The 16,707-nt window shown below is 43.7% G+C and overlaps 1 protein-coding gene across 4 annotated transcripts in view; it reads right to left on the bottom strand.

Moving 5' to 3' along the window:
• THRAP3 (thyroid hormone receptor associated protein 3) overlaps positions 1 to 16,707 on the bottom strand; it is a 93,896-nt gene that overhangs the window by 53,090 nt on the left and 24,099 nt on the right. The window contains exon 1 of one of the 4 annotated variants that reach the window (XM_021939399.2): positions 11,002 to 11,021. The exons of the other annotated variants lie outside the window; for them this stretch is intronic. The gene's annotated coding sequence lies outside the window, so the exon portion shown is untranslated. Of the gene's footprint in view, positions 1 to 11,001; positions 11,022 to 16,707 lie in introns of those variants that run through there. 4 annotated transcript variants of the gene reach the window in all.

The raw sequence follows: 16,707 nt of genomic DNA, 5'->3' as shown, positions 1-16,707 counted from the left end.
TCACAATATTCCCAACTTACAGGAAAGCAAATGACGGTAAAAAATATGTGTAGAGAAGAAAAGGACTTAGTTGGAAAAATTGACAAACGTTATGAAAATGTAAGGTTATTTATCAGCAGTTTCTCTGCAGATTTTTTTTTTCTTGAGACATGGTCTCCATCACCTAGGCTGGAGTGTAGTGCTGAGAAAAAGGTGAATGTCCTGACTTGCCCTACCACACGGCAGTTTGATAAATCAGAAGCAGTAAAATTTTATCTTTCTCGAAAAGCTCAGGGCTGAGTATGAAATTTTTCAACAAGAACCATCCTTAACCACTATTATTGTTGTGGATACCAAACAGCTTTGGAAGTTAGCTTTTGTTGCAGACTTAATGAATTCAATTTAAAATTACAAGGACCTGGCACAGTAGCCCACATCTGTAATCCCAACACTTTGGGAGGCCAAGGTGGGAGGACAGCTTGAGGTCAGAAGTTGGAGACCTGCCTAGTGAACACAGCAAGATCCAACTCCACAAAAAAAAAAAAAAAAAAAAAAAAATAGCTTCACTCAATGATGTACGCCTGTGGTCCCAGCTATTCAGGAGGCTGGGACAGGAGGCTTGCTTGAGCCTAGGAGTTTGAAGTTGCAGTGAGCTATGATCTCACCACTGTACTCCAGACTAGGTGACAGAGGGAGACTCTGTCTCAAGGAAATAAAATACAATTAGAAGTCAAAATAGCACTTCTATGGGAAACACATACTGTGATAAAATAATACTAATGACAAGAAATGTTTCGATTTTAAGAAATGTCAAATTACTTTATTCACTTCTCATACTGTCAAAAGTTGAACAAGAAGTGGTATCTCTATCCCCACACAAATTTGAAGCAGATTTTCTGAGCTCAAACTACAGTTCCAGCATATTTCCAGTCTCTATGTATGTGTAAAGTAAATCTCCATATTTCAAAATCTGTCTAACTGTGCAGCTAAGGAGCTTCCATCTAATCTTCAATTGGAAGTGATTTATCTGCAATGTTGTGGTATGCTAAAAGACAAATATCAAGAATCTAACATACTTCTGCACCTTCCAAAAGATAAATCTGCTCAATTAAAATCACATGTTCACAGATTAATATAAGTATTTGGCAGTACCCATCTGCGTGAAGACATTTTCAAAGATGACACATATAAAATTTCACGACAAATCAGCATTAACAAAAATGTTTGCCCTCAATTTTGAAAGTCAATGCTAACTTGGAGCCCCAATTAAGTGAAATTGTATTCCCCAAAAGCAGAATTCCATTCTTATAGACCTGTTATTACAAAAATTATACTCATTATTTACATTTACAGATACATATATGCGTATCTATAGATATAGTCTCACTCTGTTACCCAGGCTGGCGTGCAGTGGCGTGGTCTTGGCTCAGTGCAACATCTGTCCTCCAGGTTCAAGAGATTCGTGTGCCTCAGCCTCCCGAGTAGTTGGGATTACAGGCGTGCGCCACCACGCCTGGCTGATTTTTTTGTATTTTTAGTAGAGACGGGGTTTCGTCATGTTGGCCAAGCTGGTCTTGAACTGACCTCAGGTGATCTGCCTGCCTTAGCCTCCCAAAGTGCTGGGATTGCAGGTGTGAGGCACTGTGCCCAGCCTAATTATTGTATTTTGAAATAAAGACTTTGTGCAAATTTGTTTTCTCTCTTGTCATGTAAGTACTCACATAGTAGTCTCAAATTTGCCTCTTGGCCAGCAAAGCCTAAAGTACCTGACCCTTTGGAGAGAAAGACTGTCAACCCATTTTCTTCATCATTTGTCTAACAAATGCATTTAGTACAGATGGCCAGTAAGAATAAACCCTGGCCAGGCATGGTGGCTCATGCCTATACTTTGGAAGGCCAAGGCAGATGGATCATTTGAGGTCAGAAGTTCCAGGTCAGCCTGACCAACATGCTGAAACCCTGTCTCTACTAAAGCACACAATTAGCGTGGCATGGTGGCACATGCCTACAATTCCAGTTACTTGGGAGGCTGAGTCAGGAAAATTGCTTCAATCCGGGAAGCGGAGGTTGCGTGAGCCAAGATCGTGCCACTGCACTCCAGCCTGGGCAACAAGAGCAAAACTCCATCTCAAAAATAATAATAAAAAAAATAATAATAATAATAAACCCTAATGAATAGTAATTCTCAAAACTGTAAGGCTCCCAAATGGCAGGAACTGATATTTTTTAATATTTATGCCCAGCAACTCAGAGTAAAGCAAGTAAAAGTCAGTAATTAGTCATCCCAAAGCAATTTCCAAAGCAGCTGATCAATAAATAATAAGAGCACATCTGGCTCTGAAGCCTATGTTTGATTCCCAACTCCACCAACTACTAGTTGTGAGACCCTGGATAAGTTATTTAATTAAATCTCACTATCTGTGGTCCCTTATCTATAAAACTGTTCCCACTTCACAGTGTTGTTGAACAGTGAATAAATTAATATATGTAAAATGTTCTCAAAAAAGTGCTTGGCACAAAGGAGTACTCAATAAATATTGTTAATTGGGCCAGTATCAAAATGACTGTGAAAATACATTGCTTCAACGAGCTGGTTTGGGTAGTCACGTGGTCATTAAACAACTACATTGTCATGAGAATTCAGAATTTAGCTTTATGGCAAACTCAGAATGTAAGACACTAATTCGATCCTCAAAACCTGTAAAAAGAGCAGTATGGGCCGGGCGCGGTGGCTCAAGCCTGTAATCCCAGCACTTTGGGAGGCCGAGACGGGCGGATCACGAGGTCAGGAGATCGAGACCATCCTGGCTAACACGGTGAAACCCCGTCTCTACTAAAAAATACAAAAAACTAGCCGGGCGAGGTGGCGGGCGCCTGTAGTCCCAGCTACTCGGGAGGCTGAGGCAGGAGAATGGCGGGAACCCGGGAGGCGGAGCTTGCAGTGAGCTGAGATCCGGCCACAGCACTCCAGCCTGGGCGCCAGAGCGAGACTCCGTCTCAAAAAAAAAAGAGCAGTATGCTCTGTCAACAACAAACCCAAGCCTATGCCTAATTCCAGGTTGAATCAGTCTGCTCCTTAAATAACCCTATCATTCTGTGCCTCAAGTTCTCAACGTACAACACAGAGAAGAATCAAACATGCCAACTGATGCACCTGAACATTTCTATCTAGACCAGTGGTTTTTAAACTCATGTTCTCAGGCTGTGCAGAGAGGTTGGGGCAAAGTAACTTTCCCATCTGAGTTATCCCAGCCCAGTAGATCAGACTGATTTGTCAAGAACTCATAATGACTACTTTCCCAGAACTTATCTTTTTATCACATTACAAAACTTCTATGAGCTAACAGCATTTCCTTACCACTTTAGCCTCTATTTCCTTGACAACCAGTGGTCATGCACTTTATAAGTAAACTACTCCTTGAGGGCAGGTATCAGATCAAATTCCTTTTTATATCTCCAGTGCCATAACATACAACTGACCATTTTAACCATTTTTTTTTTTTTTTTGAGACGGAGTCTCACTCTGTCTTAACCATTTTTATATGTACAGTTCAGTGACATTAAGAACATTCAGGCCAGGTGCAGTGGCTCATGCCTGTAATCTCAGCACTTTGGAAGGCCAAGGTGGACAGATTACTTGAGCTTAGAAGTTCAAGACCAGACTGACCAACATGGTGAAACCCCGTCTCTACTGAAAACACAAAAGTTAACTGGGCAAGGTGGTGCGTGCCTGTAGTCTCAGCTACTCAGGAGGCTGAGGCACAAGAATCACTTGAGTCCAGGAGGTGGAGGTTGCAGTGAGCCAAGATTGCGCCAATAGCTGGGATTACAGGCGCACGCCACCATGCCCAGCTAATTTTCTGTATTTTTAGTACAGATGGGGTTTTGCCATGTTGGCCAGGCTGGTCTCAAACTCCTGTCCTCAAGTGATCCGCCCACGTCAGCCTCCCAAAGTGCTGGGATTACAGGCGTGAGCCACTGTGCCCAGCCTCTAAGGTGTGTGTGTGTATATATATATATATTTTTTTTTTTTTTTTTGAGACAGAGTCTTGCTCTGTCGCCCAGGCTGGAGTGCAGTGGCCGGATCTCGGCTCACTGCAAGCTCCGCCTCCCGGGTTTATGCCATTCTCCTGCCTCAGCCTCCCGAGTAGCTGGGACTACAGGCGCCCACCACCTCGCCCGGCTAGTTTTTTGTATTTTTTTAGTAGAGACGGGGTTTCACCGTGTTAACCAGGATGGTCTCGATCTCCTGACCTCGTGATCCGCCCGTCTCGGCCTCCCAAAGTGCTGGGATTATAGGCTTGAGCCACCGCGCCCGGCCTGTATATTTTTTTAATGTGTCTTATAAAGTCAGTCTTAGAAAACATTCCTAAACTCACTATTACGTGGCTAAATTGTACTCTACTAGAGAATACAGAAGATGCTAAATCTCTGATTATAAGAATATACCGCCTGTAATCCCAGCACTCTGGGAGGTCAAGGCAGGTGGATCACAAGGTCAGGAGATCCAGACCAGACTGACCAACATGGTGAAACCCGGTCTCTACTAAAAATACAAAAGTTAACTGGGTGTGGTGGCAGGCGCCTGTAGTCCCAGCTACTTGGGAGGCTGAGGCAGGAGAATCGCTTGAATCCGGGAGGCGGAGGTTGCAGAGAGCCAAGATCGCGCCACTGCACTCCAGCCTGGGCAACAAAGCAAGTCTCTGTCCCAAAAAAAAAAAAACAAAAAAAATCAATATATCTAATTCACTAAGGGCCTATTTGGAAGGAAATTTCAGTCAATAAAAAATAACTAATTTTAGAGTTGGAAATGTAGATGATATACTCAGAGTCTACCTTCTGTAACTGCTGAATTTTGTAAACATTTTCATCCAAACTTGATTAATAACCCATTTAGGCCGGGTGCGGTGGCTCAAGCCTGTAATCCCAGCACTTTGGGAGGCCGAGACGGGTGGATCACGAGGTCAGGAGATCGAGACCATCCTGGCTAATACGGTGAAACCCCGTCTCTACTAAAATACAAAAAAAAATTAGCCGGACGAGGTGGCGCGTGCCTGTACTCCCAGCTACTTGGGAGGCTGAGGCAGGAGAATGGCGTGAACCCGGGAGGCGGGGCTTGCAGTGAGCTGAGATCCAGCCACTGCACTCCAGCCTGGGCAACAGAGCCAGACTCTGTCTCAAAAAAAATAAAAAATAAAAAAAAAACCCATTTAACCCAAGGCATTAAACCAGGATAACCAACTTCTCTAGATTGCTTTTATCTATAAACAAGAGACCAAATCTGATGCCAGAATAACTTGTCACAAATATGATCTTGTCATTCCTTCAATTAAAAGTCCTTCCTGCTTACTGAATAAAATACAAGCACATTGCAATCCTGCTCTACTCACTCCATCTTCTACCACTGACTCCTATGCTTCTACCCTTAATCAAACAACATTTTTTTAATGAACTTTCCTGTTCCATACCACTAGACACACTCGTCTCACTGCCTTGAATAGCCTCCTCTCACCAAACAACCACTTCTGTCTCAACCTCCACTGCGCGCGCGCGCGCGCGCGCACACACACACACACACACACACAAACTCACCACCTGCTTGGCTTATTCCAAACCTTCCAGAAACAGCTAAATGTAAATTCCTGTAAAACCTTCCCTTAACTTAAAAAACAAAACAAAACAAAACAAAAAAAACACCTTCCCCTAACTCTCCAGGAGTTAGTGAGCATCTCATTCCAGGTTCTACTATTGCCCTTATCATCCTGTATTGTAATTAACTGTCTCTCCCACTAAACATGAAGGTCCCTTAAGAATAGAGACTGTGGGACCTGGCGTGGTGGCTCATGCCTGCAATCCCAGCATTTTGGGAGGCCGAGGTGGGAGGATCACAAGGTCAGGAGATTGAGACCATCCTGGTTAACACGGTGAAACCTTGTCTATACTAAAAATACAAAAAAATTACCCGGGTGTGGTGGCAGGCGCCTGTAGTCCCAGCTACTCGGGAGGTTGAGGCAGGAGAAAGGTGTGAACCTGGGAGGCAGAGCTTGCAGTGAGTGGAGCTTGTGCCACTGCACTCCAGCCTGGGTGATAGAGCGAGACTCCATCTCAAAAAAAGAATAGGGACTGTGCCGGCTGGGAGAGGTGGCTCACGCCCGTATCCCAGCACTTTGGGAGGCCAAGGTGGGTGGCCTGAGGTCAGGAGTTTGAGACCAGCCTGGCTAACATGGTGAAACCCCATCTCTACTAAAAATACAAAAATTAGCCGGGCGTGGTGGCGTACTCCTGTAGTCCCAGCTACTCAGGAGATCATTTGAACCTAGGAGAAAGAGGTTGCACTGAGCTGAGGATCACGCCACTGCACTCTAGCCTGGGCGACAGAACAAGACTGCCGCCACAAAAAAAAAAAAGAATAGGGACTGTGCCTTATATTTATCTTGTTATCTCCTCCAACACCTAACGCAAAGCCTGGTACATGGCAGATTTCATCATGTTTGCTAAATAGGTTAAGTTTGAGCCCCAAAATAATAAACATTTGAGCAAGCATGGCAACAATGAAGACACAAGTATAAATCTAGTGAGGCCTCGCATACATAATAATTTACTGAAACAAGCACTACTACAGAGGATACAAAGAAATATAAAATGCTAGAAGCCAGTTCAACACCAGCCTGGGCCACAAAATGAGACCGTCTCTACAAAAAAATAAAGCAGGCCTGTAGTCCTAGCTACTAGGGAGGCTGAGAATCGCTTGGGCCAAGGAGGTCAAGGCTGCAGTGAGTCATGATTACACCGTCCAGTCTAGGTGACAAAGCAAAACTGCTGTCTGGAAAAAAAAAAAGAGGCTGAGGCTAGCTGTGATGGTTCAGGCCTGCAATCCAACACTTAGGGAGGCCAAGGTAGAAGGATCACTTGAGGCCAGGAGTTCGAGACTAGACTGGACAACAAAGCAAGACCTCCGTCTCTACAATAAAATTTGACGCTGCAGTGAGCTATGATTGCACCACTGTTCTCCAGGCTGAGCAATGGAGCAAGACCCTGTCTCAAAAAAAAAAAAAAAAAAAGTCTTCAAAACTCAGTCAAAGCCACCAACAAATAAAGATACGGCAGGGTCAGATCAGTTAACAACTGAGGAGATTAACAAAAATGAAGGCCTGAAAGAAAAGAATAATTTTTTAAAATATTAAAAAGATGAAAGAGGCTGGGCACCGTGGCTCATTCCTGTAATCCCAGCACTTTGGTAGGCCAAGGTGGGTGGATCACCTGAGGTCTGGAGTTCGAGACCAGCCTGGCCAACATGGTGAAATCCTGTCTCTACTAAAAATGCCATTAGGCGTGCATGGTGGTGTGTGCCTGTAATCCCAGCTACTCAGGGGACTGAGGTTGCAGTGAGCCAAGATCGTGCTACTGCACTCCAGCCTGGATGACAGAGCAAGACTCCATCTTCCAAAAAAAAAAAAAAAAAGGTGAAGATGAGAGATGTGGTCAACAGATACAAAATTTCAGTTAAGAGGAGTAAGTTGGGCAACATGGTAACTGCAGTTAATAATAATGTACTGTGTATCTGAAGATCGCCAAGGGAGATTTTAAGTGTTCTCACCACAAAAAAAAAAATGAGGTAATACACATATTGATTAGCTAGATTTAATCATTCCATAATGTACACATATTTCAAAACATCATGTTGTTTATCATAAACATATACCATTTTATTTGACAATTAAAAGTCAATTTTTAAGACTGGGTGTGGTGACTCACACCTGTATACAATCCCAACACTTTGGGAGGCTGAGTCAGGTGGATCACTTGAAGTCAGGAGTTCAAAACCAGCCTGGCTAACATGGTGAAACCCCATATCTACTAAAAATACAAAAAATTAGTGGAGTATGGTGGCACACGCCTGTAATCCCAGTCACTGAGGAGGTTGAGGTGGGAGAATAGCTTGAACCCAGGAGGCAGAGGTTGCAGTGAGCCGAGATCACACCACTGCACTCCAGCCTGGGCGACAGAGCTAGACTTCAACTCAAAAACAAAAAAAAAAAAGTTAATTTGTTTTTTTGAGACGGAGTCTCGTTCTGTCGCCCAGCCTGGAGTGCACTGACTCCATCTCAGCTCACTGCAACCTGTGCCTCCCGGGTTCAAGAGCTTCTTCTGCCTCAGTCTCCTGAGTAACTGGGATGACAGGTGCCTGCCACCACGCACAGCTAATTTTCGTATCTTTAGTAGAAAACGGGTTTCACCATGTTGGCCAGGCTGGTCTGGAACTCCTGACCTCGTCATCCGCCTGCCTCAGCCTCCCCAAGTGCTGGGATTACAGGGGTGAGCCACTACACCCGGCCAAAAGTTAATTAAAAAAAAAAAAAAAAAAAGACTAAGAAAGGCCCTTGAGAAAACTGAAGCCCTCAATGTTTTTGCAAAAGTTATAATGTGAACAACGTATGTTATCAAACAATTATTTTCAGAAAATTAGAAAAAGAACCATTGATACAATTTTGATAAATATGCAGTAATGCCTGTAATAATTTATTAATTTATTAATTTATTTATTTATTTGAGACAGAGTCTCGCTCTGTCACCCAGACTGGAGTGCAGTGGCGGGATCTCGGCTCACTGCAAGCTTCATTTCCCGGGTTAACGCCATTCTCCTGCCTCAGTCTCCCCAATAGCTGGGACTAGAGGTGCCCACCACCACGCCCGACTAATTTTTTTTGTATTTTTAGTAGAGACGGGGTTTCACTGCGTTAACCAAGATGGTCTCGATCTCCTGACCTCATGATCCACCCGCTTCAGTCTCCCAAAGTGCTGGATTACAGGTGTGAGCCACCGCGCCCAGCCCATATTATTTAAAAAAAAAAAAAAAAGGCGGCCGGGCGCGGTGGCTCAAGCCTGTAATCCCAGCACTTTGGGAGGCCGAGATGGGCGGATCACGAGGTCAGGAGATCGAGACCATCCTGGCTAACACGGTGAAACCCCGTCTCTACTAAGAAATACAAAAAATAGCCGGGCGAGGTGGCAGCGCCTATAGTCCCAGCTACTCGGGAGGCTGAGGCCGGAGAATGGCGTGAACCCGGGAGGTGGAGCCTGCAGTGAGCTGAGATCCAGCCACTGCACTCCAGCCTGGGCGACAGCGCGAGACTCCGTCTCAAAAAAAAAAAAAAAAAAAAAAAAAAGGCTGGGCACGCTGGCTCACACCTATAATCCCAGCACTTTGGAATGACAAGGCGGAGAAATAACTCGAGATCAGGAGTTCGGGACCAGTCTGGCCAACATGGTGAAACCCCATCTCTATAAAAATACAAAAATGTGCAGGCATGGTGGCGTGCACCTGTAGTTCCAGCTACTCAGGAAGCTGAGGCAGGAGAATTGCTTGAACCCAAGAGGCAGAGGTTGCAGTGAGCTAAGATCGCTCCACTTTTCTCCAACGACAAGACCTCACTCTACATATTCCTATATACTGTGCTTGAGATTCTCACAGATACAATACTGTTTATACTCTCATGCACCAGTCTGCCTGCCCCAGTTGCGTTGGATTTCCATGAAAAAATGGACAAAGATTTACATGCTCTAGGACCAGACTCTGGGATTGAATTCAGCTCTACCCCCTTAATAGCTGTGCGATCCTGGATCTGTTTCATCTTTCCTTGCCTCACTTCCATCTATAAAATGCAGATTATAATCATACCTCCCCCTAGGATTGTAGGGAATAATTAAATGGTTAATACATGGAAAGTACATAGCCGGGCACGGTGGCTCACGCCTGTAATCCCAGCACTTTGGGAGGCCGAGGCGGGCGGATCACGAGGTCAGGAGATCGAGACCATCCTGGCTAACATGGTGAAACCCCGTCTCTACTAAAGATACAAAAAATTAGCCAGGCGTGGTGGCGGATGCCTGCGGTCCCAGCTACTCGGGAGGCTGAGGCAGGAGAATGGCATGAACCTGAGAGGCAGAGCTTGCAGTGAGCCAAGATTGCACTACTGCACTCCAGCCTGAGTGACAGAGCAAGACTCTACCTCAAAAAAAGAAAGTACTTAGAAGAACTATAAGCACAGATATACATTCAGGTTACCTCTTATTATCAGATGTACTATAATCTTAAATTTATTCAAAATTGCTACTGACGGAAAGATACGTGATTTTGGTGGGTGGGGGGAGGAGGTAGCGAAATATAAAAAGTCCCAGCTGGAAAAGCAAATATAACTGTTCAAGGGCTATTAAAATGCAATGATCAAGAGCCAAGGAATGAGAGAGACATTTACCCAAGGGAAGAACCAAAACACAACTACCCTCAAATGCCAAGTAAAAAGAAAAGTGAACTTTATCTCTGCAAATGGGAAGCCACTGCATGTTTCTAAGCAGGCAAACTGTTGGGATAAGGAGATGGATCAGGATGGGCAAGATAAAGTTGAGTTTGAGGTGAACAGACCCTGGAACAGAATCATTCAGTCAGCAAGACATGTACCTATCATATTTAAGGTCTTTAAGGAGTTTGTTTACCTGTAAGATTGGGGGAGGGAGCCAGGCTAACGTCTGTAATGCCAGCCTTTGGGAGGTTGAGGTGGGGAGATTACCTGTGGTCAGGAGTTTGAGACCAGCCTGGCCAACATGTGAATCCCAATCTCTACTAAAAATACAAAAAAATTAGCTGGGCATGACGACATGGGCCTGTAATCCCAGTTACTCAAGAGGCTGAGGCAGGAGAATCACTTGAACCTGGGATGTGGAGGATACTTAGCCAGGCGCGGTGACCCACGCCTGTAATCCCAGCACTTTGGGAGGCCGAGGCGGGTGGATCACGACGTCAGGAGATCAAGACCATCCTGGCCAACATGGTGAAACCCCGTCTCTACTAAAAATACAAAAAAAAAAAGGCTGATGCAGGAGAATGGCGTGAACCCAAGAGGCAGAGCTTGCAGTGAGCAGAGATCGGGCCACTGCACTCCAGCTGGGGCGACAGAGTGAGACTCCGTCTCAAAAAAAAAAAAAAATACAAAAAAAAAACTAGCTGGGCATGGTGGCGCGTACCTGTAGTCCCAGCTACTCAGGAGGCTGAGGCAGGAAAATCGCTTGAACCAAGGAGTCAGAGGTTGCAGTGAGCTGAGATCACGCCACCGCACTCCAGCCTGGCGACAGAGCAAGACTCCATCTCAAAAAAAAAAAAAAAGTAAAATTGTACAGGTAGATATGAGAAAAGGAGCTTTCCTCACCAGGCATCCAATAGCAATGGAAATGAGAACTCACAGGAGTGAAATCTGAAACTGTTTTACATATACATGGCATTCAACAAGTAACTGACGAGACTCAGAAGCAACAAAGAGGAGGTTTCAAAACTAAGTGACTAAGAAATCAGTTTGACACTGAGTATAGTAAAGCTAAGAAGGTATAATTTACACGAAATTTTGAATTCGGTTTTAGATATATTAGTTTGCTCATGCTGGAGAATCCATGAAGGCACATTCAACCTTTGAAGACTTTTTCTTTTTTTAACTACAAATTGGAAGTAGCTACTAGATTTGACAGAGTTCAGAAACTTATTTTCAACCAAACTTCCTAATTAGAAATAATCTTACCAATGTTGGAAATCTTTAGAAAATTAAAAAGATGCCTATCGAAAATGTCCATATTATCTGATTCTCCTAGTTCTAGAAAATAAATTAGTAGCTGCTTTGTAGCTTATAGTAATCCAATAGCAATTTATGAACATCATTAACAAATGGCAACCCTCTTCCTTCCCACAAAAGATCAATCCCAAGGCCACTTAGTCATTCTTAAGTATAAAGTTCCTCACAAAATGCATCTTATTTCCAAAGCATTTATAAGCAATGTTAGCAGCTTACCACAATCAGCTTTCTATTTTTGTTTTAAGAGATGGGGTCTTACTCTCACCCAGGCTGGAATGCAGTGGCATGATCATAGTAATCCTCCTGCCTCAGCTTCCCAAAGTGGTGGGATTACATGTGAAAGCCACCACGCCCAGTCTGTCTCAAAATAAAATGAAATAAGCAATTTAAAAAAAACACTAACTGTGAAAAGCCTTAAAATTTTTAGAACAGAAGAGAATATCTGTATGAATTCAGGGTGAGGAAGGATTTCAAACAAAATTCTATGAGTATAAACCATAAAGGTAAAGCCTGACAAATCTATATACATGCCTTAGAAAATCAAAACCGAGACCGGGCACAGCGGCTTATGCCTGTAATCCCAGCACTTTGGGAGGCCGAGGCGGGCGGATCACGAGGTCAGGAGATCGAGACCATCTTGGCTAACATGGTGAAACCTCATGTCTACTAAAAATACAAAAAATTAGCTGGGCGTGGTGGTGGGTCCCTGTAGTCCCAGCTACTCGGAAGGCCAAGGCAGGAGAATGACATGAGCCCAGGAGGCGGAGCTTGCAGTGAGCGGAGATCCCGCCACTGCACTCCAGCCTGGGCGACAGAGCGAGACTCCGTCTCAAAAAAAAAAAAAAAAAAATCAAAACAGATGGCTCGCACCTGTAATCCCAGCACTTTGAGAGGCTAAGGTGGGAAGATCACTTCAGCCCAGGAGTTCAAGATCAACCTGGCAACATGGCAAGACCTGCTCTCTACAAAATATAAAGAAAGGCCAGGCACGGTGGCTCAAGCCTGTAATTCCAGCACTTTGGAGGCCGAGACGGGCAGATCATGAGGTCAGGAGATCGAGACCATCCTGGCTAACACGGTGAAACCCCGTCTCTACTAAAAAAAAAAAACAAAAAAAACACTAGCCAGGCGAGGTGGCGGGTGCCCAGCTACTCGGGAGGCTGAGGCAGGAGAATGGCGTAAACTCGGGAGGCAGAACTTGCAGTGAGCCAAGATTCGGCCACTGCACTCCAGCCTAGGTGACAGAGTGAGACTCCGTCTCAACCAAAAAAAAAAAAAAAAAAAAAAAAAGACATAAAAAAAATACATAAAGAAAATTAGCCAGGCATCGTGGCGCACACCTGTAGTCACAGCTACTCCACAGGTTGAGGCAGGAGGATCATTTGGGCCCAGGAGTTCGTATGTTCGTGCCACTGTACTGCGGGAGAGTGAGACCTTGTCTCAAAAAACAAATAAATGGGCCGGGCGCGGTGGCTCAAGCCTGTAAACCCAGCACTTTGGGAGGCCGAGACAGGTGGATCACGAAGTCAGGAGATCAAGACCATTCTGGCTAACATGGTGAAACCCCGTCTCTACTAAAAAAATACAAAAAACTAGCCGGGCGAGGTGGCGGGCGCCTGTAGTCCCAGCTACTTGGGAGGCTGAGGCAGGAGAATGGCATGAACCCGGGAGGTGGAGCTTGCAGTGAGCTAAGATCTGGCCACTGCACTCCAGCCTGGGCGACAGAGCGAGACTCCGTCTCAAAAAAAAAAAAAATTATTAAAAAAAAACAAATAAATGAACACACAAAAAAATGAAAGCAGAATATATAACCTGAAAGTAGAATGTAGACCTAAATACCCGGAAACTTCATCAGTTAGGTTTATACCAAAAATTATTATGAATGGAATAAATAATTCCAGTGGGATGGTGGATGCATGGAGCATACCACTGTAAGCAAAATGGCAAAATCCATATAGCATTAAAGTTGTACTTCAAGAGCTAAGACATCTAATGACATCCGAAGAAAATAAGTAGCTTCCACAGCCACCAGAAGTAAAACCATGACAATTAATTTTAGCAGATCTTAGCCAGGCACAGTGGCTCACACCTGTAATCCCAGCACTGTGGGAGGCCAAGGTAGGTGGATCACCTGAGGTCAGGAATTCGAGGCCAGCCTAACATGGCAAAACCCCATCTCTATTAAAAATACAAAAATTAGCCAGGGATGGTAGTGGGTGCCTGTAGTTCTAGCTACTCTGGAGGCTGAGGCAGGAGAATTGCTTGAACCCAGGAGTTGGAGATTGCAGTGAGCCAAGATCACGCCACTGCATTCCAGCCTGGGCAAAAGAGCGAGACTCCGTCTCCAAAAAAAAAAGAAAAAGAAAAAAGAAAATTTTAGCAGATCTTAAATTTAAGTCAACCTTCTACTCAAGTCTTAATTAAGTATCACAATGCAAAATACCCACACATTCAGTAAAAGAATTTCTGTTGGTAAACATGACCTGGGCATTTGTAAGGACATGTTTTATTTATATATGTGTGTGTACATGTATACATATATATATACACACACACACACACACCCCCACCCATTATGCTTTCAGGTAATGGGAAGAAAAATACAGCACAATTTTTTTTTCTCTTGTTAGGGCACTGTCATTTAAACATAAACCTGGAGTACTCTAAAGAGAATTCAGATTTGTAAGACAAAAGCGTGGCGAGAAGTGTCAGGTGGCAGCGGCACGTATTTCTGAAAAGTAAAAATTTTAAGAAGGAAAAACAGAAATGGCATGCTTTATCCATTTTGCTTAGCGACAAGCTGCAGCCAAAATTGTTTAAAGTAGCAGGTAAAATAAATATTATCACAAATTATGTTAATTTTTGAAGTGGTGCAGGTGCTGACTTCTAGTAGTATCCAAAATGTGCACAAGAAAAAAAAAATCCAAAATATTGAATAAAAAAACCCAGGATTATTTTGATACCTATATTTATACCAAAAAAATGGTAAGGGCTGTGATGGTTAATATTAGGTGTCAACTTGACTGGACAGAGGATTGGCTATATGGCTGACGAGGCAATGTTCCTGGGTATGTCTGTGAGGGTGTTGCCAGAAGACTGACATGTGAGTGAGTGGACTGTGAGAGGAACCAGCTGGAACCTCAATGTGGGTGGGGCACCATTCAATCAGCATTGAGCACAGCTAAACAAAGCAGCCAGAAGAAGGGGGGATAAGTAGATTGCGTGCTGAGTCTGCTCACTCTCTCATGCTGTGACAGATGCTTGGCATCCTCTCCTCCTGCCCTTAGACACCAGACTTCAGGTTCTTCAGCCTTTAGACTCTGGGACTTGCACTAGAGGCCTCCCAGGGGCTCATGGGCCTTTCACCTCGAACTAAGGGCTGCACTGTTGGCTTCCCTGGTTTTGAGGCTTTTGGATTTGGACTGAGTCACGCGATCAGTTTTTCTCTTTCCCCAGCTTGCAGATAGCCTATCATGGAACTTCACCTTGTAACTGTGAGAGCCAATTTTTCCTAATAAACTCCCTTTTATTTATACATATATCCTTGGGTTCTGTCCCTCTGGAGAACCTTAATATAGGGGGGTTGATGAATTTCTGTCACAAGCTGTTCTTACGTGTTACATGTAACAGACATGGTAAATATTTATATTCTTTGTGTAACAAACCATGCATTTACGTGAAGTCAACAACAACAAAAAACACATATAGGGATATGTGATTTTGAGATCAAGGTTAGTCTTAAAACGTAAATAAACTGTGAAATGTATCCACAAAAACAAATGATTAAGATGATAAAATTTTATGTTATACATATTTTACCACAAAAAAAAAGCAAAATGAGTTATTAGTGGAAAGAAGTGACAAAGTAATTAAGTAAATGCTAACAAATATAAAATCTAGGTGATGGACATGTAGGTCTCACTGTACTGTACAATTGTTTCAACTTTTTTGTATGCTTGAAATCTTTCATAATAAAATGTTGGAGGAAAACAGAAATCAAAGATATTGCCATCCCTGCTAGAATACACTTGATACAGGGTGATTAACTTACCCAGAACCAGGGAAACAAAGGCCTTACAGAGATGACGAAATGTAAAAGCCAGTTTGGCCAGGTAAGGTGGCTCATGCCTGAAACCTCAGCACTTTGGGAGGCCGAGGTGGGAGGATCACTTGAGCACAAGCATTCAAGACCAGTCTGGACAACATGGTAAAACCTCGTCTCTACTAAAAACACACAAATTAGCTGGCCGTGGTGGCACAAACATGTAATCCCAGCTACTTGGGAGGCTGAGGCAGGATAATCCCTTAAACCCAGTACGGGGGCAGCGGAGGTTATAGTGAGCTGACATCGCCCCACTGCACTCCAGCCTGGGTGATAAAGCAAGACACTGTCTCAAACCAAAAAAAAAAAAAAAAAAAAAAGACCAGCCTGGGCAACACAGGCAGACCCCATCTCTACAAAAAATAAAAAACAGACGGGCATGGTGGCAAGAACCTACAGTACCAGCTACTTGTGAAGCTGAGGTGGAAGGATCACTCGATCCTCTCAAGATCAGAAGTCACCTTTCCAGCCCAGGAGTTTGAGGGGCTGCAGTAAGCTGTGATTGCACCACTGCACTCCAGCCTGGGCAATGAAATGAGAATGAAGTGAGACCTTGTCTCCAAAAAAAAAAGAAAACAAAAAAAAAAAAGCCAGCTCATTACACTAAATCTTCTAAAACTGTTGCTAACTGAAAGTCCATTTTAGCTACATTCAGTGAGATCATCACAACAGCTGTAATAACACTAACCAGAGGGAAGAGATCTGCCTACCATAGCCCCAAAATAGACACTAAACAAGCTTTAGCTCACTCATCATATATATCCAGTATCCTGACGACAACACTTGAAGCCCCAATCTAAGCAATAAATTAGTCTACCTCTAAAAAAATAATCTGGATAGGAATTAAACCTGAAAATGACACCAATCAAAAAAGATTTTTCATACCATGTATTTCCATTCCAATAAATGCCTAGCACTCAGGCAAGTACTTAATGTCTAATTTCCAAATTTCCCACAAATAAAAAAAAAATCAAGGAACATCAAATGTGGTACTTACATCAATCTAAA

This window comes from Papio anubis, chromosome 1 (genome assembly GCF_008728515.1).
Source record: "Papio anubis isolate 15944 chromosome 1, Panubis1.0, whole genome shotgun sequence".
Taxonomy (NCBI): Eukaryota; Metazoa; Chordata; class Mammalia; order Primates; family Cercopithecidae; genus Papio; species Papio anubis.
This window is presented reverse-complemented; position numbering and strand designations above follow the sequence as displayed.